The sequence below is a fragment of the Macaca thibetana genome, chromosome 7, assembly GCF_024542745.1.
Source record: "Macaca thibetana thibetana isolate TM-01 chromosome 7, ASM2454274v1, whole genome shotgun sequence".
NCBI classification, from domain to species: domain Eukaryota; kingdom Metazoa; phylum Chordata; class Mammalia; order Primates; family Cercopithecidae; genus Macaca; species Macaca thibetana.
Genome location: NC_065584.1, coordinates 98,576,274 through 98,592,983, shown reverse-complemented (window position 1 = coordinate 98,592,983; position 16,710 = coordinate 98,576,274). Strand labels below are relative to the sequence as shown.

The 16,710-nt window shown below is 43.9% G+C and overlaps 1 protein-coding gene across 4 annotated transcripts in view; it reads left to right on the top strand.

Annotated features, from left to right (window-relative positions):
* SLCO3A1 (solute carrier organic anion transporter family member 3A1) overlaps window positions 1-16,710 on the top strand; it is a 324,947-nt gene that overhangs the window by 193,896 nt on the left and 114,341 nt on the right. The window lies entirely within an intron of this gene.

Genomic DNA, 16,710 nt, shown 5'->3' with positions numbered 1-16,710 from the left:
AAAAAACTGAAACGACCCCTTCCTCCTCAAGATGGATTAAAGACTTAAATGTAAAACCCAAAACCAGAAAAACCCTAGAAGAAAACCTAGGCGATAGGCGATACGATTAAGGACATAAGCTTGGGCAAAGACTTCATGACAAAAATGCCAAAAGCAATTACAACAAAACCCAGAATTGACAAATGGGATCTAATTAAACTAAAGAGCTTCTGCACAGCAAAAGAAGCTATCATCAGAGTACACAGGGAGCCTACAGAATGGGAGAAAATTTTTGCTATCTACCCATCTGACAAAGATCTAATATCCAGAATCTACAAGGAACTTAAATTTACAAGAAAACAACCCCATCAAAAAGTGGCCAAAGGATATGAACAGACACTTCTCAAAAGAAGACATTTATGTGACTATCGAACATATGAAGAAAAGCTCCATATCACTGATCATTAGAGAAATGCAAAACAAAACGACAGTGAGGTACTATCTTGCACCAGTCAGAATGGTGATTATTAAAAAGTCAAGAAACAACAGATGCTGGTGAGGCTGTGGAGAAATAGGAACACTTTTACACTGTTGGTGGGATTGTAAATTAGTTCAACCATATGGAAGACAGTGTGGCGATTCCTCAAGATTCTAGAACCAGAAAATACCACTTGACCCAGCAATCCCATTACTGGATATAAACCCAAAGGAATATAAATCTTTCTACTATAAAGACACATGCACATGTGTGTTTATTGCAGCACGATTTACAATAGCTAAGACATGGAACCAACCCAAATGCCCATAAATGTGTGTTTATTGCAGCACGATTTACAATAGCTAAGACATGGAACCAACCCAAATGCCCATAAATGATAGACTGGATAAAGAAAATGTGGTACATATACACCATGGAATATTATACAGCCATAACAAGGAATGAGATCATGTCCTTTGTAGGGACATGGATGGAGCTAGAAGCCATCATCCTCAGCAAACTAACACAGGAACAGAAAACCAAACACCGCATGTTCTCACTCATAAGTGGGAGTTGAACAATGAGAACACATGACACAGGGAGGGGAACAACACACACCAGGGCCAGTTGGAGGCTGCGGGGCAAGGAGAGGGAAAGCATTAGGACAAATATTTAATGCATGGGGGCTTAAAACCTAGATGATGGGTTGATAGGTGAAGCAAACCACCATGGCACATGTATACCTATGTAACAAACCTGCACATTCTACACTTGTATCCCAGAACATAAAGTAAAAAATTTAAAAAATAAAGGACACATGCAATTTTGACACCCAGCTTCATTAATACTAATTTTGCATCTGTCACCTTAATCTTTTCAAGAAAGCCAAATATTAGGGAAATTTGGAATGTCTATTCAAAAGCATGCAAACAGATCAGTTATTTGAATATTTCAGGTTCCATTCAGATGTTGGTTTTCATGCCAGGCCAGTGAATTTTGGAGATCCTGATTTCTAATGGGCATTTGAATCTGTTGTGCCCAGAGATATCCCAGGGTGAAATGAGAGCAATCACGTTATCTTCCCCAAGTTCCTGGCCCAGGAAATGGGCAGTGGCCAAAGGCAGATGATGCAACTATAAACCCATCCACATTCCAAGAGCAGCGTCCTGCCATGACACTGGTGCCCTCCTCTCCTAAGAACGTGCTTGGTGCTCTGCCTGTGCAATTTTGAGGAGCAAGTGGCATATACCTGGACAATACTACCAGCCTCTCCCACTGCCTGTGACATACTAGGCCACCTAGGGATATTAGGGTGGTTAAGGCTGATAATGTCAGGTGGGGTGGTTCTGAAGGAGAACAGAATGGTCCTCAGCCTTCTTTAATTACTGTCCTTTGACTGTGGGTCTAAAACATCAAAAGCATCTATGGAGCTGTTTAAAATGACCATTTTCAGATGTAACATGTAGAAATTCAAGTTGACTTAGTCTGGGATCTGGGCCTAGGAGTCAGCATTTTGATGATACTAAGATCAATTCAGTTTGAGCAATCCTAGACCTCTGGGCATGTGTCCTCACTCCTCCCGACATTCTGTGTGGCCTGGACCCATCTGACCTCAGACTTTCTGCCTCCTTCGTGATGCCCATCTCATGGGGTTGCTATGAGCATTAAATTGAATGTGGTGCTTTTGTAGATAGTGTCTAGTCTACAGGAAGCCTCAATATGCCCGGCCCCCTTCCCTTATAACAACCCTGGACAGGAAGAAGAACTGGATTTATTTCAGCTTTCCTAAGATGAATGGCAGTGCTTTGTTCCTCCTAACCCTTTTGTGTGGGTGTAATACAGGTATGTTTCCATCAATCAACAGGTATTTATCCAGGGCAGACATCTAGCAGAACAGGCATTGCAGGGGCAGGGAGGGAGACACAGAAGATTCATATTTCCGAGCACAATAGACTAGAAGCCCTTTTTTGGGAGGTGAGACTTCAGCGCATGAATCAAATGGTTGCCAAATGGGCGGAACTTTTAATAAATCAGCTAATACACAGCAGAAGACTAAGTTGTGCAATTTTTTTGCATGCTGTGAATTCAGAGAACAGGGAAAGCAATGGTAGACTATGCCGGCCAATGGAGTCTCGAATGAATTATGTGGTCTTTTCAACCCGTATGTTTTAAATGCAGATGGAGATGTCAGGTTTCACTGAATGTATGTGCATATGTGTGTAATTCAAATCATAGTTACAGAATCTAAGGGCTCTTCCACTTATTTAGAGCCTGCCCCATCCTCCCCATCCTTCCTACATGTCAGCTGACATTAGAAATCGGAACTGCAGAGGTCCAAGGAGACGAAACACCATCTTAGGTACAGAAAGGAATTCAGAATTAGAAGCACATAAACACAGAGGATAAATGTAATGACATTTAAATATTTAATTTTAATATTTTAGCCAATCTGTACGCTGTAGATTTCTAGCTTAATGATGTTTATCACATTCTAATCATGTAATTGGAGGGTTGGCAGGAAGTGTGGTGGGGGCGGGGTGTTATTTAATTTAATGGCCATGAGGCTTAGCTTCAAACCAAATAATGAGCAGAATGCACCTTCCAAAGAGTGGGTGGAAGCAGGCAAGAGGTCTGAGAGGTCTCAGAAGAGCCCCACGTGACTCTGGGGTTCTTTAATGGCGCTGTCTACGTTCTCGCCCTGTCCTCTCTCAGCCAGATGGTTTCAGTAGTTGGTGCTGTTTTCCATCTACAGCTAGCTATTCTCATCTTTCCTTGAGTAAACACTTTTACTCTTTCTTTTTACTGCTACCATTTAACATTCACACAGTGTCAGAAATGTGCCAGGCAGAGGCTGTGCAAACCTACTCAGATCATCTTGCCTAGCGAACTTAAAATTAATTTTAAAAGGGAAAAGAGGTTGACTGTTGCAGACAAAAGTGGAGGATGACTTAAGGGATCAGCTGTGACTATTTTATTATGCCATCTAGAAAATGATTTTGAGGGGATCCACACGGTTGGGCCAATTGATGTAGAAATGAGGCTATCTGTCTGCCTAGCTTATTCATCTACCTGCTGAACACTTAAGAGCATTGTGACAGGCCCTACACCGGGCACTGGGAAATTACAGAGTCACCTGATTTGGAGGAACACACTGGAAAACCCAGCATTGCCCACGTCCTACAAAGCACAGAGAAATGGGCCATTGACTGTAACATGGAGGTGGAGGTCTGAGAAGGTGCGACTTTAATGTGCCTCAAAGAGTGGGTAGGTGTTCACCAGATAGCTGAGGGAGGAGGGCAGCCTTTCCATGCAAAGAAGATAGTGTATGCTAAGATGTGAAAATATAGGAAAGTGAAAGCACAAGGCACACTGAGAAATCAGCAAGCATAGGACAGGCCTAGGAGAAGTAAAAAGTTGATGTCATGTTTTGGGAATGGTTTCCATCCCTAGGGTGTCAGGTGATCTTTTAGGCCATAGGAAGTCATCAGCAGGTTTTAAGATGTGTATTTTAGAGGGATGACTCAAGTGGCCACAGAATCATTAGAAGATAAGAGAGAGATTGTAGAAACAAGATGACTAGGATGGGCTCTTCTGTTCTGGGGTAATTGTCACTATTTTGGTGACCTACCTTTGTGCATTTGTCACAGACATGGCTGTTTGATGTGCCAAGAGTCATTTGACCCAGTTGTTTGAGCTGCGATGTTAGTAGTTGGCCAACCACTAACTGTGTTTGCTTTCCATGGATGCCAGTTGACCTTATTCCTTGACCAGAGCGAGCCTCCTAGACCTGGCTAAGCCCCAAAGGTAGGTGGGTGGGAGGAAGTGTTTGGACCTGTTTTACCCACAAAACTGAGGTAGAGTACAGATATCATGGACAGCGTTGCCCGTGGTATTATAGATATTCTGTCTCTTTAATTGCAAGCCACGAAAACAAACAGGGGCCAAACATCCAGTGAGAATTAAACATCACACAGTGCAGGTGCTCTTGCTCTGCCTGTATAATCAGAGGAAGCAGGCCCCAGATGTGAGGACTGCCAGCCCCTCACTGGCCCTGGCAGGCTGTGAAGGTCCGTTCCACTGTGTGAGAAACATCCTTGAGTCATCCAGTCCAGTCCAACCCCAACGCCTAAACATGCTTTGACACCTTTTTGTTCAGGACTGCCCACATTTGAATGGCAGCTTTTCAATTGGCTCCATACATAGAAAAGTTTTATTTCATTTGTATTCTTTTCTTAGCTGAAGTTCCCACCAGGTTCCTGGTTCACATTTTTCAATCCACTGCATCTCATCCATTTTCTTTATTTCCACATAATGACAACCACTTTCATAGATTGCGTGTCAACAGTCTTGGGTGTTTTACATGAGTTAATTCATTCAGTTCTTACTCAGAACCCCGAGAGGTCAAAATTATAACCCTCCTTGTAGAGATCGGTCCAGGGGAACTCAGAGAAGCTTAAGCACCTGTTTGTGCCTCCCTCCTCCTGTTTCTCCCCAGTCGGTTTTTTTCATCCCCTTGGGAGTCTGCTTCCTTTGTGCTTTCAACATGTTCTGCATGCTTCTGTTGCTTCTGCTTCCCCTGTCTGAAAAGGAACTTTTCTCTAGACCCAGCTACTCCTTCCAGCTTCAGCCTGGTTCTCTCCTACTCTTGCTGTAACTGTATCTGGCAGCTTCATAGACCGTTATATGAATTCTTAGGATCCAGAGTCAGCCCCACCAGTGACCTCTGCCTCATCTCCACCATGACCCTCCCGGGGACACTCTCCTGCCTTGGCTTCTGGGAGGGAGGGCAGGTCTGGCTTCCCTCCTATCTCAGTGCCCACTGTTTTATCCCTCTCTGGGTCTGCTCTTCCTCTCCAGTCCTTGAATGATGTGTACCTCCTGAAATGAACTTCACGAACCCCTGTTCCTCTCTCTGTCTCTGGGAACTCATCTCTTATCCTGTTCATACAGGCCCCAGCTACAGGCACATTCTGTCTGCTAGATCACTAGATAAAATCTCTTCCCATTGTGGGTTTCAGTGACAGCCCTGCCACATCCTCATTCTCTCAGGCAAGCAAACAAGAGGCACCTTTAGCTCCCTTCTCCCAGCCTTTCCCTTCATACCCAAGTGGACAGGAAGTCTTTCTGGATCTTCATCCCTGGAGGCATCCACACTCTGGAGCTCCTTCCTCTAGATCCCATCACGGTCAGGGCCCCTCATCTTCCTCCTCCTAGATCCCTTTGTCTTCAGGTCATCCTGTGCTCGGAGACTGAGGCAGCCCACAGAATTGCTCTTCTTAAGTCATCACCTGCCTAGGAAGCTGCAGTGGCTCCTTTGCCAACTGTTACATCAAGTCCAGCCTGTCTGATGCTCCAGCTTCTGCCCAAAGTGCCACCCGATCTGTCCATTGATTCCTCTTTCCCTTGACTCCTGGCTTGCTCTCTGGCTTCCAACAAGCAGATCTTCTAAGGTTGTCCCCCATCCCTTCGCAACACCTGCTGTGTGGTTCCATCTGCTTCCCCTTGGCCTGAACACCCTCTGAGCATCCTTCTATCTCTCACCTCCAGCCATCCTCTGAGCCTTGGCTTATATCCTGCTCCCTCTTACTTTTGAAATTAATAATGAATAGATGTTGGCTATAATCCCAGCACTTTGGAAGACGGAGACAGGTGGATCATGAGGTCAGGAGATTGAGACCATCCTGGCTAACATGGTGAAACCCCATTTCTACTAAAAATACAAAAAGTTAGCCAGGCGTGGTGGCATGCACCTGTAGTCCCAGCTACTCAGGAGGCTGAGGCAGGAGAATCACTTGAACCCAGTAAGCAGAGATTGCAGTGAGCTGAGATCGCACCATTGCACTCCAGCCTGGGTGGCAGGGCAAGACTCCATCTCAAAAAAAAAAAAAAAAAAAAAAAAAAAAGAAAAGAAAAAAAAAATGTTGTTTCTTAGAGTAACACATACTCATTGTAAAACGTTTTAAGGAATAGAAAAGCATACACAAGAGATAAAAGTCACTTATAATTCCGCCACCCAGAAATTACCATTATAATGTATATGTATCCTTCAAAGAAATAAATGTGCATGCATATATAGGGTAATATTATTTTTATATAACTGAACTATGCTATTTATATATCTTCTCTAACCACTATAATATGAAATTTTTCCTATCCCACTAATTTGTCTTTAAATAGCATTTTTAATAGCTGTATAATAGGCTATCATACGGATGTGCAATTGATTTATTTAGCCAGTCTTCTACTCTAGGTCATTTTGTGGCTTCCAGCTTTTCAGAATTATAAATAACAAAAGTCCCTATTTCCTATCTCTAGTCATTTGTTTTAGACATTATATGATTTAGCATTTTTTGTAATGCAAAGGCAAGGTACATTTATTGAGCTACTGCTGAGTGCCAGCATCTATACTCAGTACTTCCCTTCCTCACATAAGCCTTCAGAGCCTCCTTGCAAAGTAGATATTATCAACATCTCAAGTCACTTGGCTTCAGTCACCCAGTTGCTAGGATACAAGGTTCAGATTTGGCTCAGCCTTTGATCCCAAGTCCAACCCGCATCGCTCTGTCCTCTTGTGATGGCATTGACAGTACACCGGTGCGCATCTGTGGGCAAGCTCTAAGTGTTAATGAAGGGAAGGGAGGGTTTCATTTATTTTATTACCATTTTCCAACTGGGTTATAAGATCCTCCTAGGTGTCTGATGTATACATTAGGGTTCATCTTAGACCTAATCAGAGCTGGAAGGGATTTTCTCATTTTATAAGTTAAGAAACTAAGAGGTTTAAGAAGTATCTGGTGTCAGGTTGTAAACTGTATTGGATAGCCTACAGTGGACACATAAAAACATCTTTAAAAAATTATTGCCATCTGGGCATGGTGGCTCACACCTGTAATACCAGTACTTTGGGAGGCCGAGACAGGCGGATCACTTGAGATCAGGAATTCAAGACCAGCCTGGCCAACATGGTGAAACCTCATCTCTACTAAAAATACCAAAAAAAAAAACTAGTTTAGGCAATGTGGCGGGCACCTATAATCCCAGCTACTTGGGAGGCTGAGGCAGGAGAATCGCTTAAACCTGGGAGGCGGAGGTTGCAGTGAGCCAAGATCATGCCACTGCACTCCAGCCTGGGCTACAGAGTGAGACTCTGTCTCAAAAAACAAAAAAATATTTTCTTTATTATACAGACTTATCTTTTCTGTGCACATGTATCAGAATCTGCAGCTGTACTGAAGTGCAATACAGGCTGTCTTGTCCAAGGCTGCAATTTCAGTAGCCACTGTACTGCATCAGTGTTGAAGAATCAACTGTGAAGCCCCACTTAGTTCACCTGTGAATTCCTTGATTTTACTTCAGGTAGAGCAGAGCTATGAGAAGGCTATAGTCCCAGCTTAGGATTTCATTCCGCAGAGAGTTAAAATCTCAATTTTTCATTGTCTGTTACCTAGGTCTCTCTTCTTTAGGCAAGTGTTTCTCAGACTATTTTCAATAGGGCTGGCAAGGGCCCTGTGAATTTCTGATAAGCTCCCGGGGGATAATGATGCTGCTGGTTGGGGCCCACACATTGAAAACCATTGCCTTTGGCCATATATATATACATATATATATATATGTATATATATATAGACACACATATCTCTGCAGGTTTCTTAATTAACTTGGTGTTTTTGGCCCCACTATTTAAAATGGCAAAACTTATGTCATTCAAAACCTGTGTCATTCACATCATTCATCCTTTACATCTTTTGAAGTCCAGAATGCATTCATAGGTTTGTAATCATCCTAGTTATGGGCTTGAGCCTCTTCCTGCTCAACCTCAGGCCCTCCCGCCACCGGCTGTAGTTTCAGTCCCATCCAGGCCTGAGTCCATCTTTCTCAAGCGGAGCAGTGTACCAGGTACTTCATCTGAGCAACGGATGCCCAGAACCTGGGATCTCGAGAGCTGAGGTTGGGTCCCCAGGACAATGATGTTCTCACTGAACTACAGGGTCTGCTGTCGCCTCTCTCTGCCCCTAATGGAGCACAGCCATTTGCCTGGGGACCTGGACTGCCACCTTGTTAGCTTTTGATAGTCACTTCTCCACAGGAACTGCTTCTCCGCTCTGTCCCTGAGTGGTATCTAGAATCTGTTTAAACTGCCACAGACCTCCCCAGAACCCCAATATCTTATTCTGGTACCCACATTTTACCATTGCCTGGATTTATTCTGCCATCCCTACCCCAACATCAGTCCAGGGACCTGGCACCCAGTTCTGATAAAGTTGAGTTTGTTGTACCCCCATCGGACTCTGAAATTGTGCTGCCATCCCTCTCTCTCCTCTCCTGGGGAAGTTCGAGAAGCTCCCCAGTCCTGCTGGTGTGAAATGTGGTCATGTTATCACTGGGAAGGAGTCCCCGACCTAGTTGACTGCAATAATCCAGACTTTCTAGTACAGTGTCTCATCCGCAGCAGCATTGACATTTCAGACCAGATCGTCGTTGTTGGGAAGTGACCTGTGTAGAATGTTTAGCCGTGTCCCTGGCCTCTACCCACTAGATTCCCACTAGCAGCCCCCAACCATGTGACCACCAACAATGTCTCCAGATATGTCACGTCTGCTGGGGCGATAACCCTTCCTCTCCTACCTTAAGAACCACTGCTTTGGGAGGCCGAGGTGGGCGGACCACCAGAGGTCAGGAGTTTGAGACCAGCCTGGCCCACATGGTGAAACCCTATCTCTACTAAAAATACAAAACTTAGCCAGGCTAGTGGCGGACACCTGTAATCCCAGCTACTTGGGAGGCTGAGGTAGGAGAATCGCTTGAACCCAGAAGGTGGAGGTTGCAGTGAGCCGAGATCACGCCATTGCAGCACTGCTTTAGAGCATTTATGCATTCAACAGTTCATTTATTGTTGTGAGGCAGGTTCTTTCACCAATGGTGACTCACTTAATGCTCACAACAACTCCATGAAATGATTGGCTTTAGCCCCATTTTACAGATGAGGAAGCCAGAGCCTGTAGAGGTTATATGTGAAAGGATAACAAAGGAAGTGCCAGTACCAAGATTTGATTCCAGGTTGGTCTGACATCAAAACCAATGTTCTTAGAGATGAGTGGTTACAAGTAAAAGACACCCATTCATAGGGTTTATTTTAAGGGCACAGTTGGATAGTTGACAGGCAGCTCGTGCCTGCATCTTTCTGCACAGTGGCTTCTCCTGGCCTCTGCTCCCCTCTCTGCTGTAGCTTCGGTGCCAACCCCAGCCCCCAACCTTATTAAAGTCTCTTAGTCTCTGTGTCTGAAATCCAGATTCCCAGGAAAAAAACAATGTGATTGACTCAGCTCGGGTGAGTCATTTGCTCAAAGTCCAATAAGTGGTGTGTGTTCGGGGTGGGCTTGGTGAGGGGAGGAAGTGATTGGTTTCTCCAGTACCCCCTAGCTCTTGCAACTGACCCTAAGCTACCATTGCCCTGCTGTCACCGTGGCCACGGAGGCCAATTTTGCCCAACCCCTTGGGACAAAGATTTTACCAACCAGTGCCTAGGCCACAGCATCCTAAAAAGTGAAACCGCTGGAGATGTGGGCAGACACATCTGTTTCTTCCATTTAGCAAACAAGTGGAGCCAGATCAGCCCCCCAGAAATCAATCTTTACCAAGACTTAATGAAGAGTTAGCTAGTTAATAGCCCATGACAAATCCAAAGGCTGTTAGAGGTCTGACAACCTAGACATTAACAGCAGCAGTGGCCAATTTCCAAGAGATTACTGACATTCAGGGCCATTCAGAAAGACATCTGGGAGGAAATATTCATGGAATTGTTTCAGGCACAGTTAGGGAGGCGGGGAGGAAAAGAAGACTCAACAGCTTAGTAATGTACAGTGACACTGGCATCTCTGAGCAAGAGCACAAGTTGCTTGTGAGCTTTTTAATCATAGAAGAGTTCAGAACCTGAAGGAGCAGCGAATGTCAGCGGAATTTCTTCCAGCTTAAAATGAATCTAACAGGCCCCCAGATGCCCAGAACCCTGGTGCTGTCTGAGGTGTTTCCAGGGGTTGTTGCCTCATGACCGGGTGACCAATAGTCAATGCTACTGATCGCTAAGCTGTACACTTAGGTGACTGTCACATACAAATGAGTGTGGCCTTTAGCTTCTGGTCTTGTGGGCTTTTTCTGGTGCTGCTGCCTCTGCTGTGTTTCGAAGGTGTTAGCACCTATGGCCTTTTCAGTGCCTCCAGCAGGTCTGGATAGTGCACCTCTGTGGGCTGGGCACTCTGCCCTTGAGGAGTCGCCAGCCACAGAGGGATGGCTTGTTTGAGACCAGACAGATGACAAGGCAATTTATTGCAAGCTTTAAGAAGAGTGGAAACAAACACACCTAGGGAATGCATTTTCGGACTTGTCTGAGCAGGTGCGATGTTGTCACACAGTCCCTGCACACGGAGGCATGGTGCCACCATCCAGAGATTCAGGAAATGCCTCCTGCTCTCTGGGAACGCACACTGGTATGGTCGGGAAGTGGATACAAGCCCTTGCCCTCATTACCCACATCTTACCCGTCAGTAAATGCTCTCAGCTGTGTCTCCAAATTACACCCCAACCCACTACATCTCTATCTTCCATCCACTGTGCTAGACCTGGCCACCATCACTACCACCAACCACCACCAACCATCTCATGTCTCCACTCTGTAAGCCATTACTCACTCAGCAACCAGAATCATCTTTTAGGTCACGTCCCTGCTTAAAATGTTTTGGTGGCTTCCTGTTCCACATAGGATGGAACCCTGACTGCTTATCACAACTGGGAGAGCCTGCTTTCCTCTTCAGCCTGTGTCCTGCTATGCTGTTACAGCTCAGGATGATGTAGCCTCCTGGCCCCTCTTGCTAGTCCTCACATCCATCAAACTCACTCCCACCTAAGACTTTCACACATGCTTTTCCCTCCACGGGCAACACTCAGCCCTCAGACACAGTCTTCTTTTCTCTCAGGCCCCAACCCAAATCTACCTTCTTATAGCAGACCTCTCTGACCCATCCGAAGTTGCCTCCTGCCTCACGTCACTCTGTCACATACACCTGTTGTGTTTTCTCTATAGTATTATTACCTACAATTATCTTGTGTATTTCTCTTACTATGATAGAGGTGCAAATAATCAGGGGAATTAAGTACGGCATATATTATGCTCAGGTACCACAGTGAGGTGAAGGCTTCAGGGCAGTGGTAACATTTGAGCTGGAACTTGAAACAGAGGTTTGATTTGCCAGGTCAAGAGGTGGATGGAGAGATTTCATTAGAGGCAATGGCGTGTGTGAAGGCACAGAGGCTAGGGAATGTGTTACCCTTAGGGAACAGCTTTTAGACAGCATACCTATAGCCTAGACTGCATAGGAAGGCAGAGCAAGAGTTGCTGGGGGCATTTAGACTTTATCTTGTGGGCAGTAGGAATCGTCAGTGCACAGGGAGGGATTCACTAGACCTCATGGATTTGCTCAATGGAACCATAGGGTTTGAAAGTATAATTGAGGGGTTTATTTGGAATATTTTTATTCCAATTTTATTAGGAGCCAAGCCTGGAGAGGGAGGGAGAGTGTGTGCTAAGACCAGGAGCTTCAGTTTGGAGTAAGAATCAAGGAGGGGCTTTGGAGCATGAGATCTTGTTTTCCGATCCCACCTTGAAATGAACAGCTACGTGACAGTCGTGTGTGCTAGGTTCGTGCTTGTCTCTGAGAGATGAGAAATGGCAGAAGGAACAGCCGTGAAATCAGCAGATTAACTCTTCAAAGAAGACACTTATATTTTCCATTGATGGCTTCCTCCCTCTCCTGTTAGTTCAAGCTAGACAGAAGCAGAAGTGCTGCATGATGAGGGTTAGATGCTCTTTGTAATTCTACAGCAATGAGTCTTTTTTTTTTTTTTAAAAACACCCAGATGTCAGTACTATTTGGGGCATATGTACTGGGGAGCAGTTGGTGATGACCTCACAAGTGTGTGACTTTGAAGACCAAATGACACAGCTTTTGAGTAAAACAAGCTCTGGTCTTCTAATCCCTGGACTCCAGGGTTCTCGAATTCAGAGCAAAAGTGGTACTCCACACTGCCCCTGTCCCTGGTCATTGCCATATCCTCAACCCCTCCTCTCCCCAAGCTGCTGAGTGTGCACAGAACTTTGTGTGGTTGGTCTGGGGCTCCAAGACAATTTTCCTTAGACAGACAGCCTGTACTCAGCTGGGTGTCCATGCTCCTATCATCCACCTTAAGATGGGGTCAGCATTGTATAAAGTTCTCTTTCTCCACTTTGAGCCTCTGTTTCCTCATCTCAGGACAGAGGATGAGCAATACTTACCTGGAGACACTGGAAGAGAGACTGGCCTTTTGCATTCTGTAAGGGATCATATGAATGTTCGTTATTATGACTTCTGGCTTCCAGAGCATAAATCCTAAACTCACCTGAGTAAGAACTGGATAGGACCTTGGGGTTCATCCAGTCCAAATGCCAGGCCAGTGAAAGAGTTCTTTCTCAGCAGTTTCCAGCAGGCAGTCACCCAGCCTCAGATTGGATACCTTGAGTCACAGGGAGATTGCTCTTTCCAAGGTTCTTTATTCCAGCCACACATACACAGGTTTCAGTGTTAAAATGCATTCCCTTATATGCAGCCTGGCTTCAAGTAATTTCCAATTTCTTGTCTTTCCCTCTAGAGCCGTGCTGTCCCAGATAGTAGCCACTCTGCGAGTGGCTGTTGAGTATTTGAAATGTGGCCAGTCCACACTGAGATGTGCTACAAGAGTAAAATTTATACATATGCATAAGTACGTTTTCTATTTATATAAATACATTTTAATATTTATTATTTTTTTCCTTTTACAGGTTGAAAGGATAATATTTTGGCTATGTCAAGTTAAATGAAATGTTGTTAGAATCAATTTTACCTGTCTCCTTTTACTTTTATAATGTGGCTACTAGAAAAATTTAAATTATATAGGTGACCCACATTATACTTTTGCTGGACAGTGTGGCTCTAGAACTATCCAAAATAAACTAGATCCAGCCCTTTTATCTAACAGCCCTTCAGATGTTTTAAGGCATGTATCTTTTGCCCCTAAGTTTTTCTGGACATTTATTCACAAGTCTTCATTGAGTGCCTGCTATGTGCCAGGCACCGTGTAGATGCTAGGGTGGGATGGGATGATGAGCAGGACCAGCGTAGTCTTCTCACTCCTAGGGTTACAGTTTGATGGGTAGGTAGCCATCAATCACAGCCTCACAAGCAGGACTGTGCTCCCAACGGTGACTTCTTGGAGCCCTCTTTTTATAAGACACTTTTATTTGACAGTAGATTTACAGAAGAGTTCTGAGGGTAACACAGTGAGTTCCCACAGACCCCACATCCAGTTTCCACCATGATTAACATCTTACATTAATATGGAACATTTGTCACAACCGATGACCAATATCAATACATTGCTACTACCTGAAGTCCACATTTTATTCAGATGCTTTTAGTTTTTCGCTAATATCATCTGTTTTGTCCCAGGATCCCATCCAGGACATCACATTACATTGAGTCATCATGTCTCCTCTTGGCTGTGACAGCTCCTCAGACTTTTCTTCTTTTTGATACCCTTGACAGGGTTGGGGAGTACTGGTCAGGGATTTTGTAGAAGCTCCCTCAGTTGTGATTTTCTCATGGTTTGTTGTTGTTGTTTGTTTGTTTTGTTTTTACTTCTCATGGTTAAACTGGGGTTATGGGTTTGGAAGAGGGAGGGCCAGAGGTAAATTGCCATTCTCCTCCCATCATGTCAAGGGCACATACAATCAGTAGGACTTATCACCAGGGGTATTGGCTGAGGGAGTGTTTGTCAGGTTTCTCCACTGGGAACCTGCCCTCTTTTCCTCTTTGCCTACTGTTTGGCAGGAAGTCACTGTGTGCAGCCCACACTTACAGAAGTAGACTCCACCTCCTTGAGAGTGGCACATGTACATAAATTATTTGGAATTCTTCTGCATGGGAAGTTTGTCTGTTCTCACCATCCATTTATTCAGTTATTGGTTTCTGTCAGTATAGATGCATGGATATCTATATTTTGATATATAATCCAATACTACTATGTTATGTTGCTCAAGGCATTCCAGCTTTGGCCACTGGGGTCTCCTTCATTTGGCTGTTGTGTCCCTTTGATGTATCCCATCGATGTTCATTTTCCAGCAACTTTTTACTTTCTGGCTTATGAGATGCTGTAGACTCATGCTGTATTAAAATGGGGATGTTTTTGTGCCTGTCTTATGGAGCTGTCCTGAAAATTAAATGATCTACTGTAAGTAATGCTTATTTCCCTGTATACTTCTATAATATTTGTTTGTTTGTTTGTTTTAACAGTTGTAGCACCACACTGAACTTTAGTCAAGCAAAAAATGATCCCAAGTCTTTTTTCACTGAAACGCTTTTTAAGTCAAAGCCCTCTATTCTTTTTCTTTTTTTTTGTCTTAAGTGCTGGGATACATGTGCGGGATGTTCAGGTTTGTTACCTAGGGAAACATGTACCATGGTGGTTTGCTGCACCTATCAACCCATCCCCTAGGTATTAAGCCCCTCATGCATTAGCTATCCTGATGCTCTCCCTCCACCTGCCCCCACCCACAGGCCCCAGGATGTGTTGTTCCCCTCCCTGTGTCCATGTATTCTCATTGTTCAGCTCCCAATTATGAGTGAGAATATGTGGTATTTGGTTTTCTGTTCCTGCATTAGTTTGCTAAGGATAATGGCTTCCAGGTTTATCCATGTCCCTGCAAAGGACATGATCTCGTTCCTTTTTGTGGCTGCATAGTATTCCATAGTGTATACGTACCACGTTTTCTTTATCCAGGCTATCATTGATGGGCATGTGGGTTGATTCCATGTTCTTGGTATTATGAATAGTGCTGCAATGAATATTCACATGCATGTATCTTTAAAATAGAATGATTTATATTCCTTTGGGTATATACCCAGTAATGGGATTGCTGGGTCAAATGGGAATCCTGGTTTTAGGTCTTTGAGGAATTGCCACACTGTCTTCCACAATGGTTGAACTAGTTTACATTCCCACCAACAGTGCAAAAGCATTCCTATTCCTGCACAGCTTTGCCAGTATTTATTGTTTCCTGACTTTTTAATAATTGCCATTCTTACTGGTGTGAAATGGTATCTCATTGTGGTTTTGATTTGCATTTCTCTAATGATTAGTGATGTTGAACTTTTTGTCATATGTTTGTTGACCGCATAAATGTCTTCTCTTGAGAAGTTTCTGTTCATGTCTTTTGCCCACTTTTTAATGGGGTTGTTTATATTTTTCTTATAAATTTAAGATCCTTGTAGATTCTGGACATTAGACCTTTGTTAGATGGATAGATTGCAGAAGTTTCATCCCATTCTGTAGGTTGTCTGTTCATTCTGATGATGGTTTCTTTTGCTGTGCAGAACTTCTTTAGTTTAATTAGATTTGATTTGTCAGTTTTTGCAAAGCCCTGTAGTCTCTACTTGTGTAGGTATTTTTTCCTCTTAATGCAGAACTTCCTTTCCTTATTCATTCTCATATTGTATATTCCACATCGTGATTGCATCCTGTTGTGATTTCCTACAGTGTTGATTTGTGCATTCCACTTCATACAGTCTCTGCATTTGACAAACAGGCAGACAAGACAAAGGCTGGGCCACATGCAGCCTCTCAAGCTCTCTGCATCCATCACCCCACAGGCATCTGCATGTGGCCCCTTCTTTAGCCAGCATCCCGCCATCTTGAATCAAGGTTATCAGGAAAGACATTGTCACATGAGATTCACTGTCTATCAGCTTTTCTCTAATTTATTCCATCTAATGACCTTATGAAAATAGGAAGTGAGGTTGGTCAGATTCGATTTGTCTTCAGAACATACATTTGTACTCATATTTATTGCCTTTATTTTTTTTAGAATCCACAAACCGTGGTTAACTTCACTCTGTAATTTTGCTAATGTCATTTCCAGAATCTGTGTCAGTGTTTAAAAACTAAGCAGTTACCTGGTGCCAGTCTTGTGGTATTTTCTCCATTTTTCCGTATTTTTCCCATGTAGTCTTTGTTGCTTCTGCAGTTTTGTCTGCATCTAATAATACATGGGGCTTGCAGGGGCACTTGAAGTCATTTGAAGATGTATTTTCCTTCTTTCTCCTTTATTTCCAGGTTCCAGTTCCTTCATAACCACATTTGTTCAGCCTTTGGGGGTTGAAGAGCATTATCCTTGAAGGCAAAATAAAGCA